This window comes from Mirounga angustirostris, unplaced genomic scaffold (genome assembly GCF_029215605.1).
Source record: "Mirounga angustirostris isolate CCGP_5_RB_7025 unplaced genomic scaffold, mMirAng1.0.hap1 SCAF_11, whole genome shotgun sequence".
Lineage (NCBI taxonomy): Eukaryota > Metazoa > Chordata > Mammalia > Carnivora > Phocidae > Mirounga > Mirounga angustirostris.
The window spans coordinates 30961016-30987854 of NW_026991719.1; the positions used below are offsets into that span (position 1 = coordinate 30961016).

At 38.9% G+C, this 26839-nt stretch overlaps 1 pseudogene; it reads right to left on the minus strand.

Annotated features, from left to right (window-relative positions):
• Positions 1 to 8609: 8609 nt before the first annotated feature.
• On the minus strand, positions 8610 to 15264 carry LOC123843608 (large ribosomal subunit protein uL1-like; annotated as a pseudogene).
• Positions 15265 to 26839: the final 11575 nt, after the last annotated feature.

Genomic DNA, 26839 nt, shown 5'->3' on the forward strand with positions numbered 1-26839 from the left:
TGCCCTGGCCACCATTATTAAAATTGGCATTCTGTGTTATGTATGTATCTAGCTTTCCTCTGTTGTCATATTTATCATATTCCACTGTAGAGATATTTGAATTTCTACCTTTTCTCTCTCTACCATGATTTATATCACACTGTGAACTACAAGAAAGTAATATCAATTAATTTTAAATGCAAATGATTTAATTTTCTCCAACCTTCAGAATATTTTAAAAGTCTATGTGGTGGTTAATTTTAACTGTCAACTAACTGTCAAGTGCCCAGATATTGAGTTAAACATTATTTTGGGGGTGGGTGGGTGGGGGGTTGTTCTGGGATGGGATTAACATTTAAATCAGTAGACCAAGCATAGCAGAGTGCCTTCTCCAATGTGGATGAGCCTTATCCAATCCACTGAAGGCCTGAATAGAATAAAAAGCTGAGTAAAAAAGAATTCTCTCTCTCTGCCTGACTCTTTTTGAGCTGGGACATGGATCTTCTCCTGCCTTGGCACTCAAACTTGGATTCAGATTGGAACTTACACCATCAGCTCTCCAGGGGCTGGGCTTCTTAGCCTCCATAATCAAGTTAGCCAATTCCTTAAGAAAGAAAAAATACACACACATACACACACAGTTGGTTCTGTTTCTCTGGAGAATGTGACAAATACAGTCTATTTTAATTTCCAATGAGATTTAATAAATTCCTCACTGACCTATAATCTTCTATGGTTCTGGTTTCATTTGGTGAAAAAAAAACCCGAGAGGACTCTAAGTAACTCTGCTTATATCAAAAGAAAAAAAAAAGAGACTATCCTTTGATTTTGTATTCTTTTTTTCCCCTCTCAAAATAGCCCATTCAAAATAAATAGTGTTAGGGTCGCTCTTATACATTGCCTTAAACTCCCAGCCCACAACTTTGTTTCTTTAAATAAATAAATACCTGTGGGACCTTTAGCAGGAAGATGTAGAATGTGTTCTTTCTTTTAATATTTTCACAGCACAACAATTTTTTTAAAGATTTTATTTATTTGAGAGAGGGATAGAGCGAGAGAGCTAGGGCACATTGGGGGGGATGGGCAGAGGGAGAAGCAGACTCCCCACTGAGCAGGGAGACTGATGGGATACTCGATCCCAGGACCCTGAGATCATGACCTGAGCCAAAGGTAGATGCTTAACCGACTGAGCCACCCAGGCACCCCGCACAGCAGTTTATTTAAAAGGCATGATAAAAAAAATATTCAAACAAATATTCAAAAGTTTTAAAACTCATGATGTAAGTATAGATAGAATTAAACTTTGGAAAATTACTAAATAAAATACAGTTATTGTTTAAAACTATTAACGGACATCTAAGTAAAAGTAGGGGTACTATTTCATGTATTCATAAAAACAAGAGATTCCTGGATGGTAATTAAAGTGAACTGAAGGAGAATTATGGATGACAAATGTCTTCTTTGTCTAATTTCAATGTTTGTATTATACATTTCAAAGTATTACAGAGAAATGAAATATGTTAGTACCAAAATTGTAAATACTTTCCTGGAAAGTAAATATCAATTTCTCTTAAATAACAAATGTCATATTTTAAAAGTATCTTCAAGACACATGTTAATGATGAAGATCACAATGTTGGCTGCTCCCAGTCAATAATTTTTCCTTTGAAAAATTATCAGATATTATATAAAGACTCACTATCAAAATATTTTTTAAAAATTCATCATCAAAATATAGCTACAGGGGCGCCTGGGTGGCTCAGATGGTTGAGCATCTGCCTTCGGCTCAGGTCATGACCTCCAGGTGCTGGGATCAAGCTCCATGTCGGGCTCCCAGCTCGACATGGAGTCTGCTTCTCCCTCTGCCTCTCTCCAGGATTGTGCTCTGTCTCTCTCTCTCAAATAAATAAATAAAATCTTTAAAAAACAAAACAAAATATAGCTACAGGTAGAGCATCTAACTTTTTTAAAGCTGTATTACCCTCCAACAGTTATGCAAAGTTTATAAACACTGTAAAGTTTAGATTACTCTTTTCTTACCATAAACTCTGATAATTTTATTAATTTTAAGCATATGAAAATGAGTGAAAAGATGGATTATAAAACCATTAAAATGCTATTATCATGGATGGTGAGGCAAGTAGAATAACGTCTCCACAAAGATGTCTATGGCCTAATTCCCCAACCTGTGAATATGCTCCTTTACATGGCAAACAGACTTTTCAGATATGATTAAACAAAGGATCTTGAGATGGGAAAACTATCCTGGATTATCTAACTGGCCCCAATGTGATCATAAGAATCCTTAAAAGAGGGAAGCAGAGGGTGCCTGGCTGGCTCAGTCAATAGAACACGCCACTCCTTTGATGATCTCAGAGTTGTGAGTCTAAGCCCCATGTTGGGCATGGCGCCTACTTAAAGAGGGAAGCAGAAGAGTCAGAGTTGGAGAAAGGGCTGTGATGATGAGGGGAGAAACTGAAATGATATTGCCAAGACCCAGGAATGCAGGCAGTCTCTTGAAGCTGGGAGAGGCAAGGGAGGGATTCTCCTCCAGGGTCTTCACAAGCAATGCAATCCTGCTGGCACCCTAATCTTAGCCCCATGAGACCCATTTTGACTTCTAACTTCCTGAGTAAAAGAATCAATTTCTATTGTTTTAAGTAACAAAATGTGTGATCGTTTCTTACAGCAGCAACATGAAACTAACACAGATGGATAAGTTAAACCTCCTATGTTATAGTAGCACTTTTGCATATTTCGACAGATGTCTTGCTTAGCTTAATTCAGACCCTGTGCAGATATGAAGTATATAATTGGTATAATTCTAAGTAGCAATCGCATGGTTATAAGAAACAGAGACTCACTCAAACTAGTTCAAGTAAGTAGAGAATTTATTTTATTCTCTAGTAGGATGAGAATCTGACAGGGCCCAGTATTTGGAAGTGTAGCTGAACCTTACAGAAACTAGAAAACCATCAGGCATATGGTCTCTCGATCTCAATCTTTTACTCTCTGGCTCTTGGTCTTGCTCTCAGGCTCTCCTCACCTTCCCTCTCTCATTCACAGGGCGCCCTACATTTGTTTTTATTCTGCAAACCAACCCCAGCTTCCTTTCTGAATACTAACTTCCTCTGAAGATACTTAGGAGTTACTAACCCATAACTTTGGTTTGTATAGAGTTTTAAACTTCTGGAGTGCTGAGTGTAGCATTGCTACATTAGGTATCAGGTCAGCTATCTGCAAATACAGCCTAACATGTCCTTATTCCAAATTCCTGAGAGAGGTGTTCTGGTTGCAAGCTTCCACTCTTGATCCAATCAGCCATAGCCCCAGGGAATAAAATCATCTACCCCAAATATGGCCACCTAGGCCCAAAGCAGAATCTCTTATAAAAAAGAATGAAAGTTGAGCCAATGGCAGAAATTTGACACACAGACATTTTATAAATATATTTACATGGCAACTATATTTTTATATGTCAATGTGTACTGTGTTTTACTCAGTTACAGCTAATTCATTGAATTGTAATTATGTGAATTGATGCTAAGCTCTTGTGAAGAGCGCCATGCACTGGACTGCCAAAAATAAGACAGTAGGGCTATAAATCTTTTACCACAGAAGCTAAACATGAAAACAATGGAGCAATTTTAATTGCTTATCACAGTACCAGCCATTCTAATTAGATGATCTTGTCAAAATGTCTTCAGTGGTAGTATGACATTTTGGTTTGATAGCTTACAGAAAGCAAATCTTTGCTTCTACCTGGAAGTAGAGACAGCCCTGCTCTACAGATAGAGAGTAATCATAAAATGACTCAGTAATTCTCCTCAATGGAAAGGATCTCTGGTAATAATAACACCCAGAATGCACCACTTCACTGCCCATCATGGCTCAGAGCCAAATATTGGAATTATCTATAAAATCTCTTTAAAATTCTCAACTATTCTTCAAGATAGCTATTTTTAATCATCATTTTATAGAGAAGGAAACAAAGGCTCAGAGGTCAAACAATTTGCTCAGAGTCAAATAAGGAAGAGGAAGAACCAAAGTTTGAACTAGATCTGTCTGATGCAATGTTAATATTCTATCCTCTATATTAAACTACACCATGCTTGTCACTGCAGTGATGACAGCATAATAGATTCTCCTTGTCGGTTCTAAACAATATACACAGCTTAAAATGTATACATTGTCATTCAATGCTACTGTAAACATACTACAAAATGGATGAAAAGAAAAGAGCAAGGTCAGTATTTTTACAAGCTTTCCTACAGTATATTTACATTCTTCACAAGTCACTTACCTGAATTGGAGACTTCACTGCACCATCGCTCATGGCTTTCAGCCTAGGTCCATCTCTGTACCAGCAGCGTTGACGAAATAGCCACCAGATGAAAAAGCACAGTGTGCGTCTGGATACGTTGTCAGGTCTGTTTAAGAGGCTTCAGCAGGCAGCAGACGTTACACCAAAGGCAAGACTGTTCTTCCACTTGTGATAGGAGGCACTTTCTCTGGAGCATGTGGGTCTTGAAGGTTGCCTGATTTATACAGCCTCTGTAAGAGAAGAGATTATTAAATTAAAATTAAAGGGGCACCTGGGTGGCTCAACCAGTTGAGCGTCTGACTCTTGATTTTGGCTCAGGTCATGATCTCAGGGTCCTGGGACTGAGCCCCACTTCAGGCTCCCTCTGATGGGGGATTCTGCTTGTCTCCCTCTCCCTCTGCAGCAGCCCCCACTTTGCTCGTGAGCACATGCACTCTCTCTCTCTCTCCCCCTCTAAAATAAATAAATGAATCTTTAAAAATAAGTAATAAAATTTTTAAATTAGGTTTGAAAAGGATGATTTATTGGGGGTGCTGGCTGGCTCAGTCGGTGGGACATGCGACTTTTGATCTCAGGGTTGTGAGTTCCAGCCTCACGTTGGGCATAAAGCCTATTTTTAAAAAAAGATTAAATGAAAGAAAAGGACTATTTATTGAAAATGGGAAAAGAAATAACAACGAACTACAAATTTGAAAGCTGGTATATACTGTAAACACCAAAAAATCCAGGAAAAAATATATAACTTAATTAATTGCTTGAGACATCTGTGAAACATTTTTATTCCTGATATTTCTTGTCTGTGTACTTTTTTATTCCCTTTACATGTTGCAGGAATTTTATAGTATCATTTTCTATACATAATCCACTTCATGATGGTTAATTTTATGATGGACTAAGGGATACCCAGATAGCTGGTGAAACATTATTTCTGGATGTGTCTGTAAAGGTATTTCCAGAAGATTAATATTTGAATCAGTACACTGAATGAAAGAGATCTCTTTCACCAGTCTGGGTGAGCATGATCCAATCCACTGAGGGCCTGAAGAGAACTAAAAAGTGGAGAAAGAAATGGGCCTTTGTGTGGCTCAGTCGGTTAAGCCTCTGGCTCTTGATTTCAGCTCAGGTCATGATCTCTGGGTCATGATCTCAGGATTGTGAGCTCGAGCCTGGCATGCTCAGCATGAAGCCTCCTTAAGATTCGCTCTACCACAAAAAAAAGAAAAAAAAAAAGATTCTCTCTCCCTATCCCTCTGCACCTCCCCCCCAACTCTGCTCTCTCTCTCTTCTTTCTCTCTCTCAAAAAAAAAAAAAAAAAAAGAGGAAGAATGGATTTGCTCTGTGCTTGAGCTGGGATGTTTTTCTTTCCTGCTCTCCAATATCAGTGTGCCTGGTTCTCTGGCCTTCCTTGAACTCAGGCTTACACCTTTGACTCCTCTGGTTCTCAGGCATTCGGATTTGGACTAAAACTCATCACCAGCTTTCCTGAGTTTCCATCTTGCAAATGGCAGGCCATGGGACTTCTGAGCTTCCATAATTGCATGAGCCAATTCTTCATAATAAATACCTTTCTAGGGGCACCTGAGTGGCTCAGTCGGTTAAGTGTCTGCCTTTGGCTCAGGTCATGATTCCAGGGTCCTGGGATCGAGCCCCACATCGGGCTCCCTGCTCAGTGGAGAGCCTGTTTCTCCCTCTCCCTCTGCAGCTCCTCCTGCTTGTGCTCTCTCTCTGTCAAATAAATAAATAAAATCTTCTAAAAAAACAATAGTAAATAAGTTTCTTTCTATAAATCTACATATATCCTATTGCTTCTGTTTCTCCAGGGAACCCTGTCAAGTATGTTTCACAAGTGTCAAAGGCAATTGTGCTCATCCGTTTGGATCCACTGCACTGAGGTAATGGATTTCTAAGCTTCCACGTAAAGCCTTCAGTTTTAAAGTTTCAGAATTGCTCAAGAATCTTCTAATCCTACTAATTCCAATAGGCTATGTTTAATTACTCATATATTAGGAAAGCATTTTTGAAGGGTGCTTTGAATTTGAAAGAGTTTCTAAAAAAATGCATGATGTATAAATAAAATAGCTTATAATAAACTCCTATATCTGAGATTCTTACATAAATGCCTTACATGAGAAAAACCTGTCAAGTCACCTTTTCATTTGACTATAAATAACCACTCACAACATATGCAAATTCTTTTGGATTGGCCAAATAGGACACACACACAGACACACAGAGGCAGGCACATGCACACATGCATGCACACACCCAGAGTTTTATCTTCTCAATATAAATGCAAAATACATCCTGGTTGTTCAAAATGCAGATATAAAGACTTTAAACAAAATGTGAAGAGTGGATTCATCAGCCACTAGAGCCTTCTTCCTAAAGCAACCTGAATTTATATTCAATAGGGCATCTACAGCCTGTCTTGCACTCCCAGAAAGAACTATGTCTCTAACACATAATCAAGAATGCAAATTAATGTTGTGCCAATTAAATGTGGGCTTCCTGGTAAACAGTTGAGTTACAAGAGTGCCTTTCCCTTGGCCTGACAGGGTTGATACAGTTGCCAAATATACGCTTTCCTTCAGTTTGTATATCTTCCTTGATAGTGTTCTAAATAGAGTATTTAATTGTACTCCTTTTATTGCACTCCTGAATACATCTTTTAATATTTAGAAACAATTTTATTTTTTAAATGTATTTCTTCTTCCACTCACTATTGACAAGATCCTGCTGCTGAATGCCAGGTATTGGTCTAGAGGTCAATGCTGCCTTGGTAGGTAAAGGACAGATCATCTTATGTAAAAACAGAAAATGCAGAATACGTTATCACTCATTGATTCACTAACATGAATGAATTTATCTCTAGCCAATCATCTGGGGCTACAATTAGAACATATCTTGGTGCACCTGGGTGGCTCAGATGGTTAAGTGTTGGCCTTCGGCTCAGGTCATGATCTCAGGGTCGTGGGATCAAGCCCCGCTTTGGGCTCCCAGCTCAGTGGATAATCTGCTTCTCCCTTTCCCTCTTCCTCTCCCCCTGCCTCTCTCAAATGAAAACATAAAATCTTTTTTTTTTTTTTTTTAAAGAACTTATCTTCATTTGAAGGATGGGAGCAAGAAGAAAAGGTAAAGCACTCACCAGCCCTGGAGGGTAACACCGTGAAGATGGCTGGAGTTATCATGAAACATCAGAGCCACTGAGGGAAGTAGAGATGGAAAAAAAAAAGCAAAGAGGAGAGTCCAAAGGATCATGACAGGATCCAAGCAAATCTACTCTCCTTTCTCTGAAGTATTTCAAAGCCCTGATATTGCACTTCATTCCTGTCCTCTAAAAGAGCAATGAAATTGTTTGTAGCAACCAACACCTAAGAAACCTGGGGCTGGGGCACGTGCGTGGCTCAGTTGGTGAAGCGTCTGCCTCCGGCTCGGGTCACGATCCCAGGATCCTGGAATTGAGCCCCACGTTGGACTCCCTGCTCCACGGGGAGCCTGCTTCTCCCTCTCCCTGCTGCTCCCCCTGCTTGTGCTCACTCTCTGTCAAATAAATAAATACAATCTTAAAAAAAAAAGAAAAAGAAAATCCAGGGGCACCTGATTGGTTTTTATGCTTTTACATCGATGCAACAGACCACACTGGTGATGGGAACAGGACAGCAAAATACAAATGCGATCTGAGACCAACTTTGACATTATGCTTCCTGGCTTGCCTCAGTGAGGCAAACTAGGAGAAAGTGGAAGACAGATGGAGTCCAAAATCCACCATATACACATATCATGTTAGAGAGTTTTCAAAAAAGGGATGTATAGCCATCTGGCCATAGCTTTTAGGCATTTGCCTGCCAAAGAGAATAGCGAGAAGAAAGAGAAGACAGAAAAAGCAAAAGCTTACATTAGATAATACCTTAGCATTTTCTGTGGTGCTATGATTAGTAGGTTTCTTTCTTTCTTTCTTTCTTTCTTTCTTTCTTTCTTTCTTTCTTTCTTTCTTTCTTTCTCTCTTTCTTTTCTTTCTTTCTTTCTGTCTCTCTTTCTTTCTCTTTCTTCTTCAATGGTAGCACTAGGATTTATTTTTTTTTAATTTTTTTAAAGATTTTATTTATTCATCTGAGACAGAGAGAGACAGAAAGAGCACAAGCAGGGGGAGAGACAGAGGGAGAGGGAGAAGCAGGCTCCCCGCTGAGCAGGGAGCTGCGCATGGGGCCGATCCCAGGACCTGGAGACTGTGACCTGAAGCGAAGGCAGACACCCAACCATCTGAGCCACCCAGGAGCCCCAGCACTGGGATTTATCAAGTTGTGTCTTAGTACAGGCACTGGGGCTTGCCCTTGGTGATCTTGATGTATAAAGCCCAGCCATTTTTCCAATTCCTTCTGAGCAAAGACACCAGGAAATTGACAGTTAAGTGGGTGTTGTACACAAGCTCATCATCTGTCATCATTATGTGGCCAATGGCCAGTGCCAGACACAGCACCTTTTTCTTTTTTTTTTTAAAGATTTTATTTATTTATTTGTGAGAGAGAGAATGAGAGAGAGCACATGAGAGGGGGGAGGGTCAGAGGGAGAAGCAGACTCCCCGCCGAGCAGGGAGCCCGATGCGGGACTCGATCCCGGGACTCCAGGATCATGACCTGAGCAGAAGGCAGTCGCTTAACCAACTGAGCCACCCAGGCGCCCCTCACAGCACCTTTTTCATCTGGAATTTGTTCATGGACTTCACTTCATCCACTTTGGCCACTATGTTCTCATTGTGGGTCAGCAAGGAAGGGAACTTGCCAGACTTATTCAGGCCTGTGCCCAGGATTAGTGGGATCTGCTTGATCAGATTCTGAAGCCAAAAAGGCATCATACTTCTTGGCCAGCTTCTTGACTAATTTTTTATTCTTGGTGAGTTTCTTCAGCACTTCGATGTCCATGTGGGGAATATCCACAGCCTTGACCTCATCACAGTGCTGCTAGTCCCCCAGAACACATAAGGAGAACTTGGGGCGGGGACTGGACTTAAGCCTGACAGTGCCTGAGAAGCGTTGGTCCTTCTGAGGGTCATAGTTCTTCAAGCCAATATGCAGCTCCACCATCTCCAAAAACTTCCAGCGCTTGCACTGTTTCCTGTGCCGGACTTCCCACACAGCCTAGTATGGGGTGTCAGGGGAGACTTTGCTGCTCAGGGTGCTGCACCACAATAACCAGAAAAGAGCGTCACTAGGTTTCTTTCAACATAAAAGAGAGACAGTATGGCACAGAAATAGAAAGCGAAGATTCTAGAAACAAATTGCCATAATTAAAATCTGATCTCTGTCACTGAGAAGTTATGTGAATGTCAACAACTCACTTAAGCTCTTTTGTGCCTCAGTTTCTTCCTCTGTAAAACAGTAGAAATAACTGTACCTATATCAAATGTTCTTAAGAATTAGAAAAGAATATATATGTATACATATATATGGCATTAGTACTTACTCTTTTTTTTGGAAGATTTTATTTATTTGAGAGAGACAGAGAGAGAGAGAGAGAAAGAGCATGAGTGGGGGAGAGGCAGAGGGAGAGGGAGAAGCAGACTTCCCACTGAACGGGGACCCCGATGATGGACTCCATCCCAGGAGTCTGAGATCATGACCTGAGCAGAAGTCAGACGCTTACCTGACTGAGCCACCCAGGCACCCTGGTGTTAGTACTTACTTTTTTTTTTTTTTAATTTTTTTAAGACTTTATTTATTTGTCAGAGAGAGAGAAGAGAGAGAGAACAAGCACAAGCAGGAGGAAGTGCAGGCAGAGGGAGAGGGAGAAGCAGGCTCCCCGCCGAGCAGGGAGCCTGATGCGGGACTCGATCCCAGGACCCTGGGATCATGACCCGAGCTGAAGGCAGACGCTTAACTGACTGAGCCACTCAGGCGTCCCAGTACTTACTTTTAAAAAAGGAGCCATGTGTTGCTCAGTAGTTATTAGAAGATATGGAAAAATGAAACTGATCACCAAAAGCCGAATTTCCATGAACTCCACATACTACACAAAGTTTTTTCAGAGAGATACAAGTAAGTGGGAGATGTTACATCTGTACTGTGCATCTTCTAGGCCAGGTTTCAAACAGACTTTCTCTAGGCCATGCCTTATTTGAAGATTAAAAGGTAAATTTCAGGGGTGCCTGGGTGACTCAGTCATTAAGTGTCTACCTTCAGCTCAAGTCATGATCCCAGGGTCCTGCATGGGGCTCCCTGCTCAGTGGGGAGCCTGCTTCTCCCTCTCCCTCTGCACCTCCCCCCACTTGTGTTCTCTCTCTCTCTCAAATAAATAAATTTTAAAAAGCCTTAAAAAAAGGTAAATTTCAATTAACACAGTGCTAACATGCAAAGGATATCGCCTACGTGATTTTTTCAGTGTCAAAAACTGTTTTCCAAAATGTGAGGGTCAGAGATAGGGTGGAGATGGGAGTTAGCATCTTAAATAAGAGTGATAAATATTAAATGAGCCCCTACTAAATTAGCATATTTCATTTATTCTCATTTACTGCCCATACCCATCCCAAGAGGTTAAATATTATCTATCTTTTACAAATAAGAAACCTGATATTCAGTGAGGTTAACTAAATAACTCAAGGTCACACAACCAGAGAATAATATAATTGGGACTTGAGGTCATGTTAATCCAATTGCATAACATAATGGGGAGACCTAACATTTATTTAGTGCCTTCTGCATGTTCTGTTAGTGGCTTCGTAGCACTATCACCCATTGATGGCCTAACAGCCGATTATGTGGGAACTATTTATGTTATCATTCCATGGATGAGGAAATTGAGGATGGGAGGGGTTGAATAACATGGCCCAGGTCTCAGAGACAAGAAGAGGTAGGTAGGAGATTCAGACTCTGTTTCTCACATAGCACGGGATTATAAGAAGCAATCATATTTTGATGATGAACTTTGATTTTTAAAAAATCATTTTTGAGAAAATATTACATATTCTTATGATACATAAAATAAACTAAAACTAGAGTTTATATAAAGTGATTCTTAGTTATTACAATATTTTTGGAAGCCCTGAAATAGCTGCACATCATTTAACTGACAAAAATTAAAGGATGGCTTGCTCAGGATGTTAAGATGTAGTTTGGTGTATATTCAAGAAGAAAGAGAAATCTCAAAGATCTCTCATTAAAAAGTAAGAAAAGAGGATGCCTGGGGGCTCAGTCAGTTAAGCTGCGGACTCTTGATTTTGGCTCAGGTCATGATCTTAGGGTCCTGGAATCAAGCCCTGTGTCTGGCTCTATGCTCAGCTGGGAGTCTGCTTCAGGATTCTCTTTCTCTCTCTGCCTCTCACCACCCCGGCTCTCTCTCTCTCTAAAATAAATAAATAAATAAATCTTTAAAAAGAAAGGAAAGGATTTCTTCATTTATTGATATTTTAGAAAATAGTATTTAATATATATTTTATAAAAGTAAAATGGAATAAGCTTGTTTAAATGTTTTGTGTTTTAAAAGAAGTTTTTCTCAGGGGGCACCTGTGTGGCTCAATCGGTTGAGCTTCTGACTCTTGATTTTGGCTCAGGTCATGATCTCAGTGGGACTGAGCCTTGTCTCTGGTTCCCCGTTCAGCGGGGAGTCTGCTTGTCCTTCTCCCTCTGCTTGTCCGTCTCCCTCTGCTTGTCCTCCCTCTTGCGCTCTCTCTCTAAAATAAATAAATAAATGAAATCTAAAAAAAAAAAGGTTTTTCTCCAGTCAACTGTTATGATTATGGGATATTGTCTTAAGAACAAGGATAATGCTAAAAATCAATTGAAATATATAACCTTTGCTTTACCCTGAAATGTTTTCAAAGGGATATTTTAAGAAAGCATTGAAAACCAAATTGTTTGGCTTCTGAACATGTTCTTTTTGCAATAATAGTTAAATAAGAAAGTGCAAAGTATGAGACATGCCATTTTGCCATTATGATGTGGTGGATAACATAAATATCCTTCCCAAAGTTAAATGAAAATACAAAATTCAATGGTAATACTTTTGTTCGGCATCACTTTTTAAAAATGTACAGGGCAAGTAGTGTTTCTCATTACACATAATATTAGAAATCAAGTTTTGAACTGAATTTGTCATTTTAAAGATGGCAACTGGTAATAAATATCTTTCTGGAAAGTGTATCATTTCAGAGAGTGGCAGAATGTTGACTATAAAAACTATTTCTATCTTGCTTTAATGTAGGCCTAACATAAGAACAACTTTATTGTGCTCACATTAAACATTTTATTTAGACATTAAACAGAAGTTTTCTGATGTCAAGTCTTTACCAAAGCTGAATAAAAGCTTGTTTGCAATTGTTTGCATGAGGCTTTCTTGTGCCAATGTCATAATAGATCTCTTTCCAGTGTGCTAACTTCTGAATTGCAAATTTTTAGAAATGTGTTTTAGCTATAATTCACACTTGCAAGAACTAAATGAATAGAATCACTTTTCAGCAAGTCAAAAACCAATTAAGCTCCTATTGAACAAAAATAGAAGGTATTTGCTGATTATGTTAAAATTGATCATTGTTACTTATCTTCTGGAGCTACAAGCTTAACTGTTACTATCAAAGGTCATGAGTAATAGGATTGACTTTCAGACTTCTGTATTAAGAATGTTCAGGGTAGGGGCGCCTGGGTGGCTCAGTGGGTTAAGCGTCTGCCTTCAGCTCAGGTCATGATCCCAGGGTCCTGGGATCGAGCCTCGAATCGAGCTCCCTGCTTAGTGGAAAGTCTGCTTCTGCCTCTGTGCCTCCCCTCTGCTCGTGCTCTCTCAAATAAATAAATAAAATCTTTAAAAAAAAAAAAAAAGGAGAAGAATGTTCAGAGTAGAGATATACTAATATAACTGGAAATCACCTTAATTGTGACTTCTCAGGATCTAGCTTTGTAACATGGAGTAAACAGAGTTAAAGCAGCTTGTGGACAGCACAGAACTGTGTCCATGTAGTGTGCTAGAACATTTAAAGACTTGCCACTGTAAGTAAATGCTATATGAAAATATTCTTATTGTTTATTTTTTTATTATTTTTTTTAAGATTTATTTATTTATTTGACAGACAGAGACACAGCAAGAGAGGGAACACTAACAGGAGGACTGGGAGAGGGAGAAGCAGGCTCCCTACAGAGCAGGGAGCCCGATGCGGGGCTCGATCCCAGGACCCTGGGATCATGACCTGAGCCGAAGGCTGACGCTTAACGACTGAGCCACCCAGGCGCCCCTCTTGTTGTTTAATGTTTGGACATAATTTGGTCCATCAGCCAAGATCAACTTATTAAATTTTTAACAGCATAATCATTCCAAATAATCTATAGATTCAATACAATCCCAATCAAGCCCGATCAAGTTATTTTGTGGATATCGACAAACTGATTCTAGTTTATGCAGAAAAGCAAAAGAAGGATGCCTGGCTGGGCTCAGTGGGTAGAGCATGCAACTCTTGATCTCAGGGTCATGGGTTCAAGTTCAACTTGGGCCTAGAGCTTACTTAAAAAAAAGAGAAAAAAAGAGAAAAATACAGAATAGCCAACACACTATTGAAGGAGAAGAACAAATCTGAAAAACTGACACTACCCAACTTCAAAATTTACTATCAAGCTATAGTAATTAAGACAGTGTGGTTTTGGTGAAAGAAAAGACAAATACGTGGATGGGACAGAATGTAGAGCTCGGAAATAGACCCACATGAGTATCAACTAATCTCTGACAAAGGAGCAAAGGAAATATAATGCAGCAAAGATAGACTTTTCAAAAAATAGTGTGGGAAAACTGGACATCCACATGGGAAAAATGATTTTAGACACAGAACTTAATACTCTTCACAAAAATGAGCTCAAAATGGTTCACAGACCAAAATGTAAAACCCAAAACTATAAATCTTCTAGAAAATAACACAGAAGAAACCCTAAATGATCTTCGGAAAAGCAGTGAATTTTTTCACATAGCACCAACGGCATGATCCATGAAAGAAATAATTGATAAACTGGACTTCATTAAAATGAAAAACTGGTTTGTGAAAGACATTGTCAAGAACATGAGAAAACAAGCCAAAGACTAGGAGAAAATATTTGCAAAAGTCATATCAGATAAAGAATTGTTGTATAAAAATAACTCTTAAAACTCAACAATAACAAAACAAACTACATTAAAAAATGGACCAAAGACCATAATAGACACCTGACTAAAGAAGATATACAGATGGCAAATATGCCTATGAAAAGATGTTCCACATTAAATGACATCAGGGAAATGCATATTGAAACAACAGTGAGATATCACTACGCACATATTAGAATGGCCCAAATTCAGAACACTGACAACAGTAAAATACTGGCAAGGATGTGGAGGAATGGGAGCTCTCATTCATAGCTGGTGGGACAGCAAAATGTTACAGTCACTATGGAAGACAGTTTAGCAAATTCTTTCTCTTTTTTTCCAGCTTTATTATCATTGACATATAACATTATATAAGTTTGAGGTGTACAACTTGAAGATTTGATATATGTGTATATTGCAAAATGATCACCACAACAAGGTTAGTTAACACATTAATCACCTCCCATAGTTATTATTATTTATTTTTGTGGTAAGAATCTTTGAGATTGGGCACCTGGGTGGCTTGAGTAGGTTAAGCGTCTGCCTTGGGCTCAGGTAATGATACCAGGGTCCTGGGATCTCTCCCTCTGCTCCCCCCCGCCCCCGGCATGTACTCTCTCTCTTTTTCTCATGCTCTCTCTCTCTCTCTCAAATAAATAAATAAATAAAATCTATAAAAAAGAATCTTTGAGATCTACTCTCTAGTAACTTTCATATATATAACACAGTGTTGTTAACTATAGTCACCATGCTGTACATTCGGTCCCAGATCTTGTTCATCTTATAACTTCTTACCTTATGCAACACTATACTATTACTTTGTCTTCTGTGTTCAGGGGTCTTCTTTCACAAATTCTCTGCTCCTCCTCCATGTAGCATTCCCCAAAGGTTTGTTTTACTTCTCTGCTCTTCTCTCATTCTGTACATCGTTCCTCAGATATCTTACCATACTCACAACTCCATATAGCATCTTGTTGCATATCACTCCCAACCTAGATCTCCAGCTCATTCTCCCACTCAGAACTTCAGTTCAAGATGAACAAGTGTCCGTTGGACATTGCCTCAACCATTAAATCAAAGAAATAACGTGTCTTCCCCAGGCATATTTTAACTTCTCATTTCTCTGCTTTTGTTTGTATTGCAACAACTTTCCTATTCACTTCGCCAGGAAATATTATCAGTGAGAGTATTGACACTTTTTCCAAATTCCACATTCATCAAGTCCTGGTAATTCATCACAGTGCCTCTTAACTTCATTCTTCATTCTTAAGACCAGGGCAGAGCCGGTGATAACTCAACTCATATTTCCTCCTTGTGCTTTCCTCAATCCCGGCCTCTGTTGCAAGCCATCTTGTTCACCACTAACAGAGTAATAAGGATAAACCCCTGCTTGGATCACACTAGCATACTATCAGAAGAGTATCAAAGGCTGAAAAACGTCTATGGATTAAAGTTTAAACTTCTTGTTCTGGAATTTACATTCTTTCACCATCTGGCCTCCTTTACATCAAAGGAATGCCTTTGGGGGAGGATTTCATTGAAGCAGACTGTGCAGAGCGACCCCTGGACTGATTTGTCAACACCAAATTCACCATAAGATGTGGTCCTGGCAGAGGGCAAGAGAGCAGGGCTTGCCATATCTTTCCAACCTAGCATCCACAGTCTGTCCCCCTGAGATGTCCCTGTATAGGATTCAGAGGATTGGAAAGGGCTGAAGAATCAGAGGACAAAATAACATTTATATTTTCACTAACATCCCACTGAAATGTATCATTTCCTTCAAGTATGAATGTGGGCAACCTAACAAAGAAGAAGTACCTGTGACTAGGTCACCAGTAAACATCCCAGGTATTCTGACATCACGTAATGGTTGTGTCACACATCTTGAAATGAAAAAAATTATGGGACCGCTCCCTATATCGTGTTGTTCACTGTGTTAAGGAGCACATATACAACATCACAAATGCATTTCATTTTTATTTTGACAGCACTGTTTCCAAATTATTGCTTTCCTTTGTTATTTATGTATTTGTGTTTATATACTAACAGTATTCTGAGTCTGTATTTTTTAGACTGCCAAAGGGGTCTGTGTCCAAAAATAGGCTCAAAACGGCTACCCTGTACACAGCAGGTTCTGGAAGTAGGGAACTGATAACACAGAAACGTGGTCCTGAAGGTGGACCTATAAGTTTAAGCACTTACCTGCTTATTGTTATAAAAGCTTTCCTTTTCAACATATATTATTGCCCTGATATTCACAAGCTGGAGGGCATCGAGCTAATAAGAGTAACATCCTCATAAGAAATTCAGAACTGTCATGCCAGAGACACACACCTCAGATGTATGAGATTATTAAAGAGCAACTGGAGAAAATTATCAGAAAAATGATGTGCAGGTTATACCACATTATACAACCTCTAATTGGTACAAGTTAATTTTCATAATACTGAATTAGGAGTGAGCTCTCTCTGTCTTATGAACATGCATCTTTTGTAACTATCTTTAAATTACGTTTATGAATCATATTATGTCATTGCAATCAAAATAAATTTAAGGATTGCTGTTACTAAAGCACAAGTTAACCACTTAGGCCCAATCACATTCACTTAAATTTCTGTCTTGTGCAAAACAGACTTCTTCCTGACAAAAATGGAAATCTACTTGCATATTTCACTACTTCAAGTAAATAACAGCCATAGTACTACATTTCTACAATTTGTTCTGTATTGATTCTGTAATAATGGACAATAAAATTAGCCTTTCAAATTATAATTTATATCCACACCAGCAAGGTCACTTTATTGTTATTCAAAAAAGAATCTTAACTTTCATCATGTCCAACACAGGGCTGTAAAGACCTGACCCATTTTCCCCAACTGGGGGCAATTCTGGAGGGTGAGCTCAGTTATAGCATTCCCCATGAGGCTGACTGAGGCCTTCGTTGGGATTGCTTAACAGCTCAACATGTACCTTTCCCTGCTTCTCTTTCATACCCTCTTTGCCCGCCCCCACACTTGATAATACCAACAGCATTTCCTAATAAACATCTCGCATGATAAACTCCATCTTTAAAACTGCTTCCTCTGCAACCCAACCTGTGACAGACCATTTTACCTTTTATTTCTCTTATAACTGTCTTCCTGTTCCTCACGGACCTAGTTCATCTACCATTAACTTTCATTTCGAGTGGCCATTCTACTTTTATTCCACACCAAGTCAGCTTTAAAATAAATGTTCCTCCCACAGGCATGCGGATCTTGATTGGAGGTCAGTGAAGGGACATATTTCAACTTCACCTTCTCTTAAAAAATTTCCCTACTCACCTATATGCTGTGATAACCACTGAAGCATATACTGTTCCTAGCCCACCGGCTCTCCACAATGGTTCCCATACGCACTTATGTTTTCCTGCATCTCTCTGTCCAAAGGCATTCTTTGTCATGGGAGCGTACGTAGCCTATTTATATCAGAGATATCTAGGGGGTAATATCTCAAGAGTGTCCCTCAGATAATGAGGTATGAGATATAGTGAATATCCAGCTTCTTGACTCCATAGAGTGACAATTCTGAGGGGTATTCTACATAGTCTCTGATAAGGTCTCCAGTGAGGTACTCCAGATTTCAGTAGTCATCTGTTTCTAATTCTACCTTTTATTGGCTTTCACTCTTCAGGGTCCTACTTGCCGACTTCAGAGTGCTTCGTAAGACCAACTTCCAAATAAATTATGTGCATTCAAATCCCTCTTTCAGAGTTTGCTTTATGGGAAACTCAAAATAAGGTACTTACATTGTCAACAGGGCTGTGTGCTAAATCTGGCTTGCCATCTGTTTTTTGTTTTGTTTTGTTTTGTTTAAAGATTTTATTTATTTATTTGAGAGAGAGAGAATGAGAGAGAGTAAGCACATGAGAGGGGGGAGGGTCAGAGGGAGAAGCAGACTCCCTGCCGAGCAGGGAGCCCGATGCAGGACTCGATCCAGGGACTCCAGGATCATGACCTGAGCCGAAGGCAGTCGCTTAACCAACTGAGCCACCCAGGCGCCCGCCATCTGTTTTTGTAAATAAAGTTTTATTGGAACACAGTCACTCACATTCATTTAGGTATTATCTATGGCTGCTTTCATGCTGTAACAGTGGAGTTCAGTAGCTACAACAGAGACCAGACCTATAGGCATAAAACATTTACTCTCTGAACCTTTACAGGAAAGATTTTTGTTACATGATCTAAATTATTACCAGAAACCTCTAGATGATCTCCCAGATTTAGCTGCTGTATCTCTTCCTGACCATTTGTTTTACATATTACCTCCAGATTTCTAAATTTATTGACTCATGTCTCTTGACTCCTCTTGAATCTTCAAAGGCTCCCACTGCAATAAGAAGCAAAAAAAACCCTCTGCCCTACTAATTCTGCCTGTATGTTACTCTGCATTCCTACTACACACACCCTCCAAACACACCTCTCTATTCATTATTTACAGAAATTGTCTCCTCTGTGCTTAAATTAAGGTTGTTTCACCTGCTGGAATGCCCTCCTGCACCCATATTGGCTGATAAATCCCAGCTCATCCTTCAAGGTTCAGATAAACCCTATATCTCCTAAGAAGACCCCTCAGATCCACACTGTTGTGATTAATCTCTTTCCACCATGCTCCCCAGCACTTTGTTTAAATTTTCAATATATCAGAGTGTACCTAGTACTAAGATGATTTATGGATATCTATTTCTACCACCAGATATGAATTTCTGGGAGGCAGGAGCCATATCATATCCATCTTTCTATCCAATAATAATACTAAATATAATTAAAAAGCATAGATTAGAGTTCTTTTAAAAATATATTTTATTTATTTACTTGAGAGAGAGAGAGCCAGCGTGAGAGAGAGCATGAGAGCAAGACAAAGAGCATAAGCATGGGGGGAGGGGTAGAGGGAGAAGCAGACTCCCTGCCCAGCAGGGAGCCTCAAACAGGACTCGATCCCAGGACCACGGGATCATGATCCGACCCGAAGGCAGACGCTTAACTGACTGAGCCACCCAGGCGCCCTTAGATTAGAGTTCTTATCAATCTGAAAGGATGCCTGAGCAAGGTTCTGAGGCCCCCTGATACACTATGTACGAACTCCTTGGTTGTTATCAGATTGCTGGGAGATCCAGAGGGTTCTGAGGGAGGGCCTGTATGGTTAGAGTGGCAAGGGTTACACTACAGTTAAAGCAACTATTACAATAATTTAACAAGCAGAGCATAACTGGTTGAAGGTCAGCCTTGTTCAGAACTACTGTGCTTATCAAGGTTTTCTTAATTACAGAACCTCAGTAAATAATTGTTTTATACTTAAGGACAATTGAAAATGAACAACATTTTATTTGTTTATTTATTATTATTATTATTTAAGATTTTATTTATTTATTTGACACAGAGAGAGAGAGTGAGAGAGAAAGCACAAGCAGGGGGAGAGGCAGAGGGAGAAGCAGGCTCCCTGCAGAGCAAGGATTCTGATATGGTGCTCGATCCCAGGACCCTGGGATCGTGACCTGCTGAAGGCAGACGCTTAACCGACTGAGCCACCCAGGCGCCCCACAACATTTTTTTTAAAGACTGTTGGTACACACACACACATACATACACACGCTTGTTGATGCACACCTTTGACCAGAACAAATAGGGAGATTTTCATATATGTGTGAAAAATTTATCATCTAGTTTTCTTATATTATTTCATATTAGTTAACAGCTGTTCAATAAACAATTATACTTAGTGTTTAAAAACGTGTACAAGTCTTCCAATAGTAATATCAATAAAAATGGAATTAGCCTTTCCTTGACTAGCTCAATTTTTCCAAAGCATAATGACAACATTAATTCAACTGTAAGGGAAAACTCTGGGTTTCGCAAATATTTTTCAAAGTAATGAGACCGGCAAACCCTCTTATGTAACCAGCAACATTTACGGTAATCCACCCTCACTTTGCATTACACTGTGACTTGCCTTTACTTCCCTAAATTCCTTCTGAAATTTTCTATACAAATATGTCCAAAGAGCTTACATTTGCTTATTATAAGCATGTCTTGAAATGTCTGGCCTTACAAATGCTAATGAGACCAATACAAAAAAGGTTATACAAAGGAAAAGCATATCAAGTGTAATTATTTAATTATCCTGTTCATTTCAATAACTACTGGCCCAGGAGCTTCTTTCAAGGTTGTCATAAACATTCCTAATTCAACAATGCACAGTTCACGGTGCCTCTCGTGTTCCTTCTCATCAGTAGCTGACTTGGCTGCCTTACATACAGCAGCACACGGAGGTTCATTATGTTTTGTCTAAAAATAATCATGCCAATTCTGGGACTTGTTGCTTTTCACAAAAAGAACAGTTCAATTTTTTTTGGAAAAAAATTTCAAATTTTATTTTAATCATCAAATGACAGCTTTTTTGATGATTAAAATTGAAATTTGATGATTAAAATTTGATGATTTGATGATCCTCATTTGATAAAATTGAAATTATTTACTCAATTTTCATCCCCGGATTACATGCAAAAATGGTGAAAGATACCACTTGATTGAAAGTTTTAGAATAGGTCTACTATACTCTCTTGTGAATTTTTCCCACTAATGTTATAAAGTAAAAGCAAAGTAAAGCAATAGATTGCAAGTGGAACAGGTAAGCCAGAATTCCAGATGAGGACACATTAAAGTGAGACTCAGGTAGTGTTCATAAAACACTCTTGCCAGTCACTGTTGTTACTTTAACTCATAGAAGCCATATATGAAGTTTTGAGATGAATATTTCTATTCTCTTCTAGAATATGGAAACTGGAGATGAAAAATTTTAAGCATCTTGTCCCCAGAATGGGAATGAAACCTTAACTCAGGTTTTCCAAGACAAATATTCTAACTGGGTTTGGGCGGGGGGGGGGAGGTTGTGGGAGAGGTTTCTTTTCATGAATTTTTTTAAAAGATTTTTTTATTTATTTGAGAGAGAGCATAAGCAGGAGGGGCAGGGGACGAGGGAGAGAGAATCCAAGCAGACTCCCTGCCAAGAGCAGAGCCCACTATGGGGCTCGATCCTACAACCCTGAGATCATGACCTGAGCTGAAATCAAGAGTTGGACATTTTACTGATTGTGCCACGCAGGCGCCCCTTTTTTTCATTAATTCTTAATGGTCTGTGTAAAACAAAATTCTTAACAGTTATGGGAAGATTTCAGACGATTTTAATGACTACTGTGGTGGTGACATTTGATGGGAAGCACACCAGAAGCTGAGGAGTGAGCCAGTGGACATTACAGTATGTTCCGTTACAGGGGTAGAGGATGATGGAGTGAAGCAGAACTCCAGCTTTATGCCACATTTATGCCTTTTTAAAATTCCCCTCCTGCTCACTGATATTATTTGAATTCAGGCTACTATCTTTGCTCTTCCTTCTTCGCTCTAGTTCTCTACATCTTGTGTGTCAGGTATGGACCCTCCCATCAAACAATCTTTGGTTCTACCATTCTTACCTAGTTTAGTTCCTTAATTCTCTGATGTCTTCCTGTCCATCCTACCCACTCTACCCCTCATTGGTTTCAAATTCACCCATATCTTCCTACCTAAGCTTGAACTGCTATTTCCTTGAACATTTCCTCAATCATCTCCAAAAACGATCTGTTGTCTATTCCTCCAGACTCGAAAGAAGGCAAACAGGACATGGATAGAACATCGGAGATAATTTCAGACCAGTATTCTTCTACTGTTATTCATCATAACTTCATAACCTGAACTTGTCTCTCTGTATCATTTATTTACTTCTCTACCGTCTTTTTTTTAAAATACAATATCCAGTCCCAGAATCAAGGTTTTTCCTTTACTTGTCTCTTGCCATTATCCTTGGAAATTAGGTGATGTATTAAAAATGTCTGACAGTCACCTTGGTAATTAGCATAGAGCTCATGTCCAGCTATTTCAAAAGTGCCCTTGAATCTCTTACTTATTTGACTTTCCAACTTTCGGAAGTTATCTATCCTAGGTTAACCTTACCACTATTTTTCATAATTCCTACAAAAGGGTAAGGAAAGCACAAATATGGATTAGCCCTAAAATTTTGTGTGCTCTCACTGTCTTTTTCATCCCTGCTTTGCCATATTTCCATCAATTTCACATTTTCCTAACATGGCAGTTTCCAAAGTACTCTTTGGATCTTTCCCTGAACTACTTTAATTCCCAAGGCTCATCTCTTCTCCTTATGCTGAGTAGATGGTCTCATTTCCTATTCTCTGTGGTGATCATAGATACGCAAAATTTTCTATGTGAATGTTTACTCGGCCCCAGCTCTGGACGATTAAAAAGCAGAACATACACATACATACACATTTCCACAGGCTACACCCACTCTCATTCAGAATTGGTTGCATTGACCTCTAAGCTGATGGAACCCTGAGAAACTATGGAAACCCTGAGGAACTTTTTGCCTTCATATTTATATCCTCAATCCAGTCGATGTCATTTGAACTATTTAACCCATGTGAAAGCAAAATGAACTGGGTTTGAGTAATCATTTTGAGAGTCTTCGTAATTGGAGTAGTGGTGTTTGTAGGCTGGCCTGGCATATAAGTCCTACCAAATATACTTTGATTTTTCTTTTCCCTCTGCCCCTATTTGTCCATATCCATTCTCACCACTCTAATTCATAAATTTGTCACTTAATGGCTAGAATACTACAAATATCTACCAAATTGATTTCATCAACCTAAAATATTTTCTCTCATCTTAGACTGCCACAGTGATTTTCCAAAGAACTATTTTTATGTTATACTTCCACATAAAAATCTCCCACGACTCCCCACTACTCAGTGAATGATACAAAAAAATCACCGACATGAATATACCTTTATAGCCTCAAGTCCCCAAATTTCCCAGAGGCTCAGTGTCCGAGTCAATTCGGAAAATTCCGTATTCTGAGAATTTGCTCTTGTCATCCACTTTCCCTGGATTTATAACCACCTCCAGTTTACATACAAATGAACTAGTCATTCTCCAAGCCTCAGTTACAATGCTAGCTCCTATAGATTGCCTTTTCTTAATACCCTAGCTTAAAGGGATCCATCATTTTATGGATTCTTAACATTTATCAGTCCTATGGCACTTGCTTCCCTCTAGGGAGCAGCTTCCTGAGCTTGGAGAAAACAATGCTCCAAAGGACTGTTGGCCATTTATTCTGGTGCATAAAAACAATATTTGGACTTCAACAGATGTTCAGGCAAGTGGAATTGAAGAGAGAGCACTCATCGGGATCCCAGAACGGCTGCTAGCTGTGTGCTTCTCACATGGCAAGTTTGACTCTATTAACTCTTACCAGCCTTTGATCCTTAAGGCTCTTTCTAGATTATACGTTTGTTTATTTATTGCATTACTCAGATCAGCTAACCAACTTGCTTTCCTCTGAAGACATTAATGGTTTAAATCCAAAGGAAAGATGAACATTTTAAAATCTATATAAGCCTGGTGGAAAAACAGATTTGTACAAAGACATTTTGGAACCACTGATGTCCCATCATTTAAGCCGATAGCTACTTAAAGCCAGCTGTACTGAGGTTGACAGGCAGGAAAAAGCTCAGTAAAGTTTGGCACTTGAGCTTTCTGTTTAGAAATTTAGTGATATCTATTTATTGGAGCTTTAACATTCCTGAGATACTTGTTATATTTCTTCATTTAACATAAGATGATAAAAATTTACACTGACTATTGAAATATTCTGAGTCAACTCAACCACTGAAGCCTGGGGAAAAAGCAACCTGTGAAACTGAGCCTGAGAGAGGTTAAGTAGATTGTTTCAAATTATATAATTCGCATTCAACTCCAAAATCGGTGCTTTGCAATTTTTGTGATGAATCAAATACAGCATAGTATGCTTGGGTCCTTTCTTCCTTTCTTCTTCCTTTCTTCCTTTCTTCCTTTCTTCCTTTCTTCCTTTCCTTTCTTTCTTCTTCTTCTTCTTCTTCTTCTTCTTCTTCTTCTTCTTCTTCTTCTTCTTCTTCTTCCTCTTCTTCTTCTTCCTCTTCTTCTTCTTCTTTTCTTTCTTTCTTTCTTTCTTTCTTTCTTTCTTTCTTTCTTTCTTTCTTTCTTTCTTTCTTTCTTTCTTTCTTTCAGATTTTTTTATTTTGGGGCGCCTGGGTGGCCCAGTCGGTTAAGCCTCCAACCCTTGTTTTCTGCTCAGATCATGATCTCAGGATTCCTGAGATCCAGCCCTGCCTCAGTTTCCGTGCTCAGCGCGGAGTTGGCTTGAGTTTCTCTCTCCCTCTGCCTCTGCTCCTGCCCCCCACATTGTCTCTAAATAAATTCTTTAAAAAAAAGATTTATTTTTATTTCTACGTAATCTCTACTCAATGTGGGGCTCGAACTCACAACCTGGAGATCACGAGTTGCATGCTCCACCGACTGAGCCAGCCAGGTGTCCCTAGGTCAGTTCCTTTTACTCTGATTTTTACTCCTAATTAGCATCTATCATGTTCCAGACACTGGCTTAAGTGCATTAAATATATCATCATATGTTCTTCACTGAACAATCTCTGTCCCAAAATGAGAACACTGAGTTATAGAGCAGTTCAGTGACTTGTCCTGGTGATAGTAAGAGCTGCTGCTAGGGTTTGAAACTTTGCTTAGTTACGCTGTACTTTACTGTCTGTTCAAGCAAAAGGACACTTCCTGCTGTTTGTTTTTATGAAGTTAATATTCTCTTTGTTTGCTTTCTCATTACATTATAAGCTTGACCCAAATTTAAAATGAGAACAATTACATTACTAATATTGCAGCTTTATTAGGTTTCACATATTAGGTTCAATTACCTTTGAAATAAATTGCTTTGTTCTTTCATAAGGTCAAGATTAATGACCTGTTAATTTGAGAATTATTATTTTCTCTGTTTCTTTTTTGTCAAGCCAAATGTTATACCTACTGGGGAATATTATTGTAAGTATGTCTTTTTTTTCATATAATTAATCTTTTTTTTTTTTAAAGATTTTATTTATTTATTCATGAGAGACAGAGAGAGAGAGAGAGAGAGGCAGAGGGAGAAGCAGGCTCCCAAGGAGCAGGGAGCCCGATGCGGGACTCGATCCCAGGACCCTAGGATCATGACCTGAGCCAAAGGCAGACGCTTAACCATCTGAGCCACCCAGGTGCCCTCATATAATTAATCTTAATTAAACAATTTACCTTTAACCAAAATTCATGAGTATATTTTCAGTATACTTGGTTGTATTCAATTTCATCCAACTAAAGAAATACAGGAAACACTGAACATAAGCACTATACTCAATATGTGCTTATGTGCAATTCTGCCTTAATATGTGCATTTATTTTAAAGAATAAATTTATGACATTATGAAATTCACCATGTGATGATATTGCCCTGTGTTTAAAAATAAGCATAAAGTTAAATGTAGTCAAATAAGAAAACATGTTTCTGTAGAAGAGGAAAAATAGAAAATATTATTAAGTACGTACGATGAAAGGGGTTTTTGAAAACTCCAAATGACATTTCCTTCCTCTCCAAATATGATCTTTCCTTTTCATAGTCACACTCTTGAGTTTCTTGGTATTCTTCTACTTAAATGCAGGATGCACATCTCTCACCTGGCCATCCTCAGTCTTCAGTTCCTCCTTTCCCTCAAGAGAATATCTCTTCTCATACAATCGAGAATGACTTCCCATCCTTTATTGTTCCCATCCTTACTGATTAAGCTCAAAATTACATAATTACTTAAAAATGCCTGAATTTCAATATGTCTAATTTTTTTAACAAGATTTATTTATTTATTTGAGAGAGAGTGATAGAGATAGATAGAGAGGGGGGGTGGGGTGATAGAGATAGATAGAGAGAGGGTGGGGTGGGGTGAAGGGGCAGAGGGAAAGGGAGAGAATCTCTAGCAGGGTCCCTGCTGAGCACGGAGCTACATCTCACAATGCTGAGATCAAGACCTGAGCCAAAATCAACTTAACTTAATAGACTGAGCCACCCAGGTGCCCCATGTCTAAATTTTTTTTTTTTAATCTCGCATCTACTGAAAATTATTTTTTTCCCTAACACGATTTCTGACTCCCATTATTTGTCCTCATTGTTCATTTTGTCACATCTACTGCCAAACACAGACTCTGGAATACATAAGGGCTCACCAGCATTAATTGAATGAATGAATAAATAATTGATTTTCAGTATTTTAGCATGACATTCAGAGATTTCTGCCCTCTGGTCTGATCTTCACTATACAATTTTCTCCTTTCTTTTTCTTTCATTATACAATTTTCTAATTTGGACTTTGGCCCCAGAGCATCCTTCAGCACCTATAAAATAAAACCTTCTTGTAATTTCCTAGTGACTTCAGCACTGATTTCCCCCATTACTGTCCTGTTTTATCGTCACCATAATATCTTAGGAGATTTTACTTTCCCTTCACTCTAGACT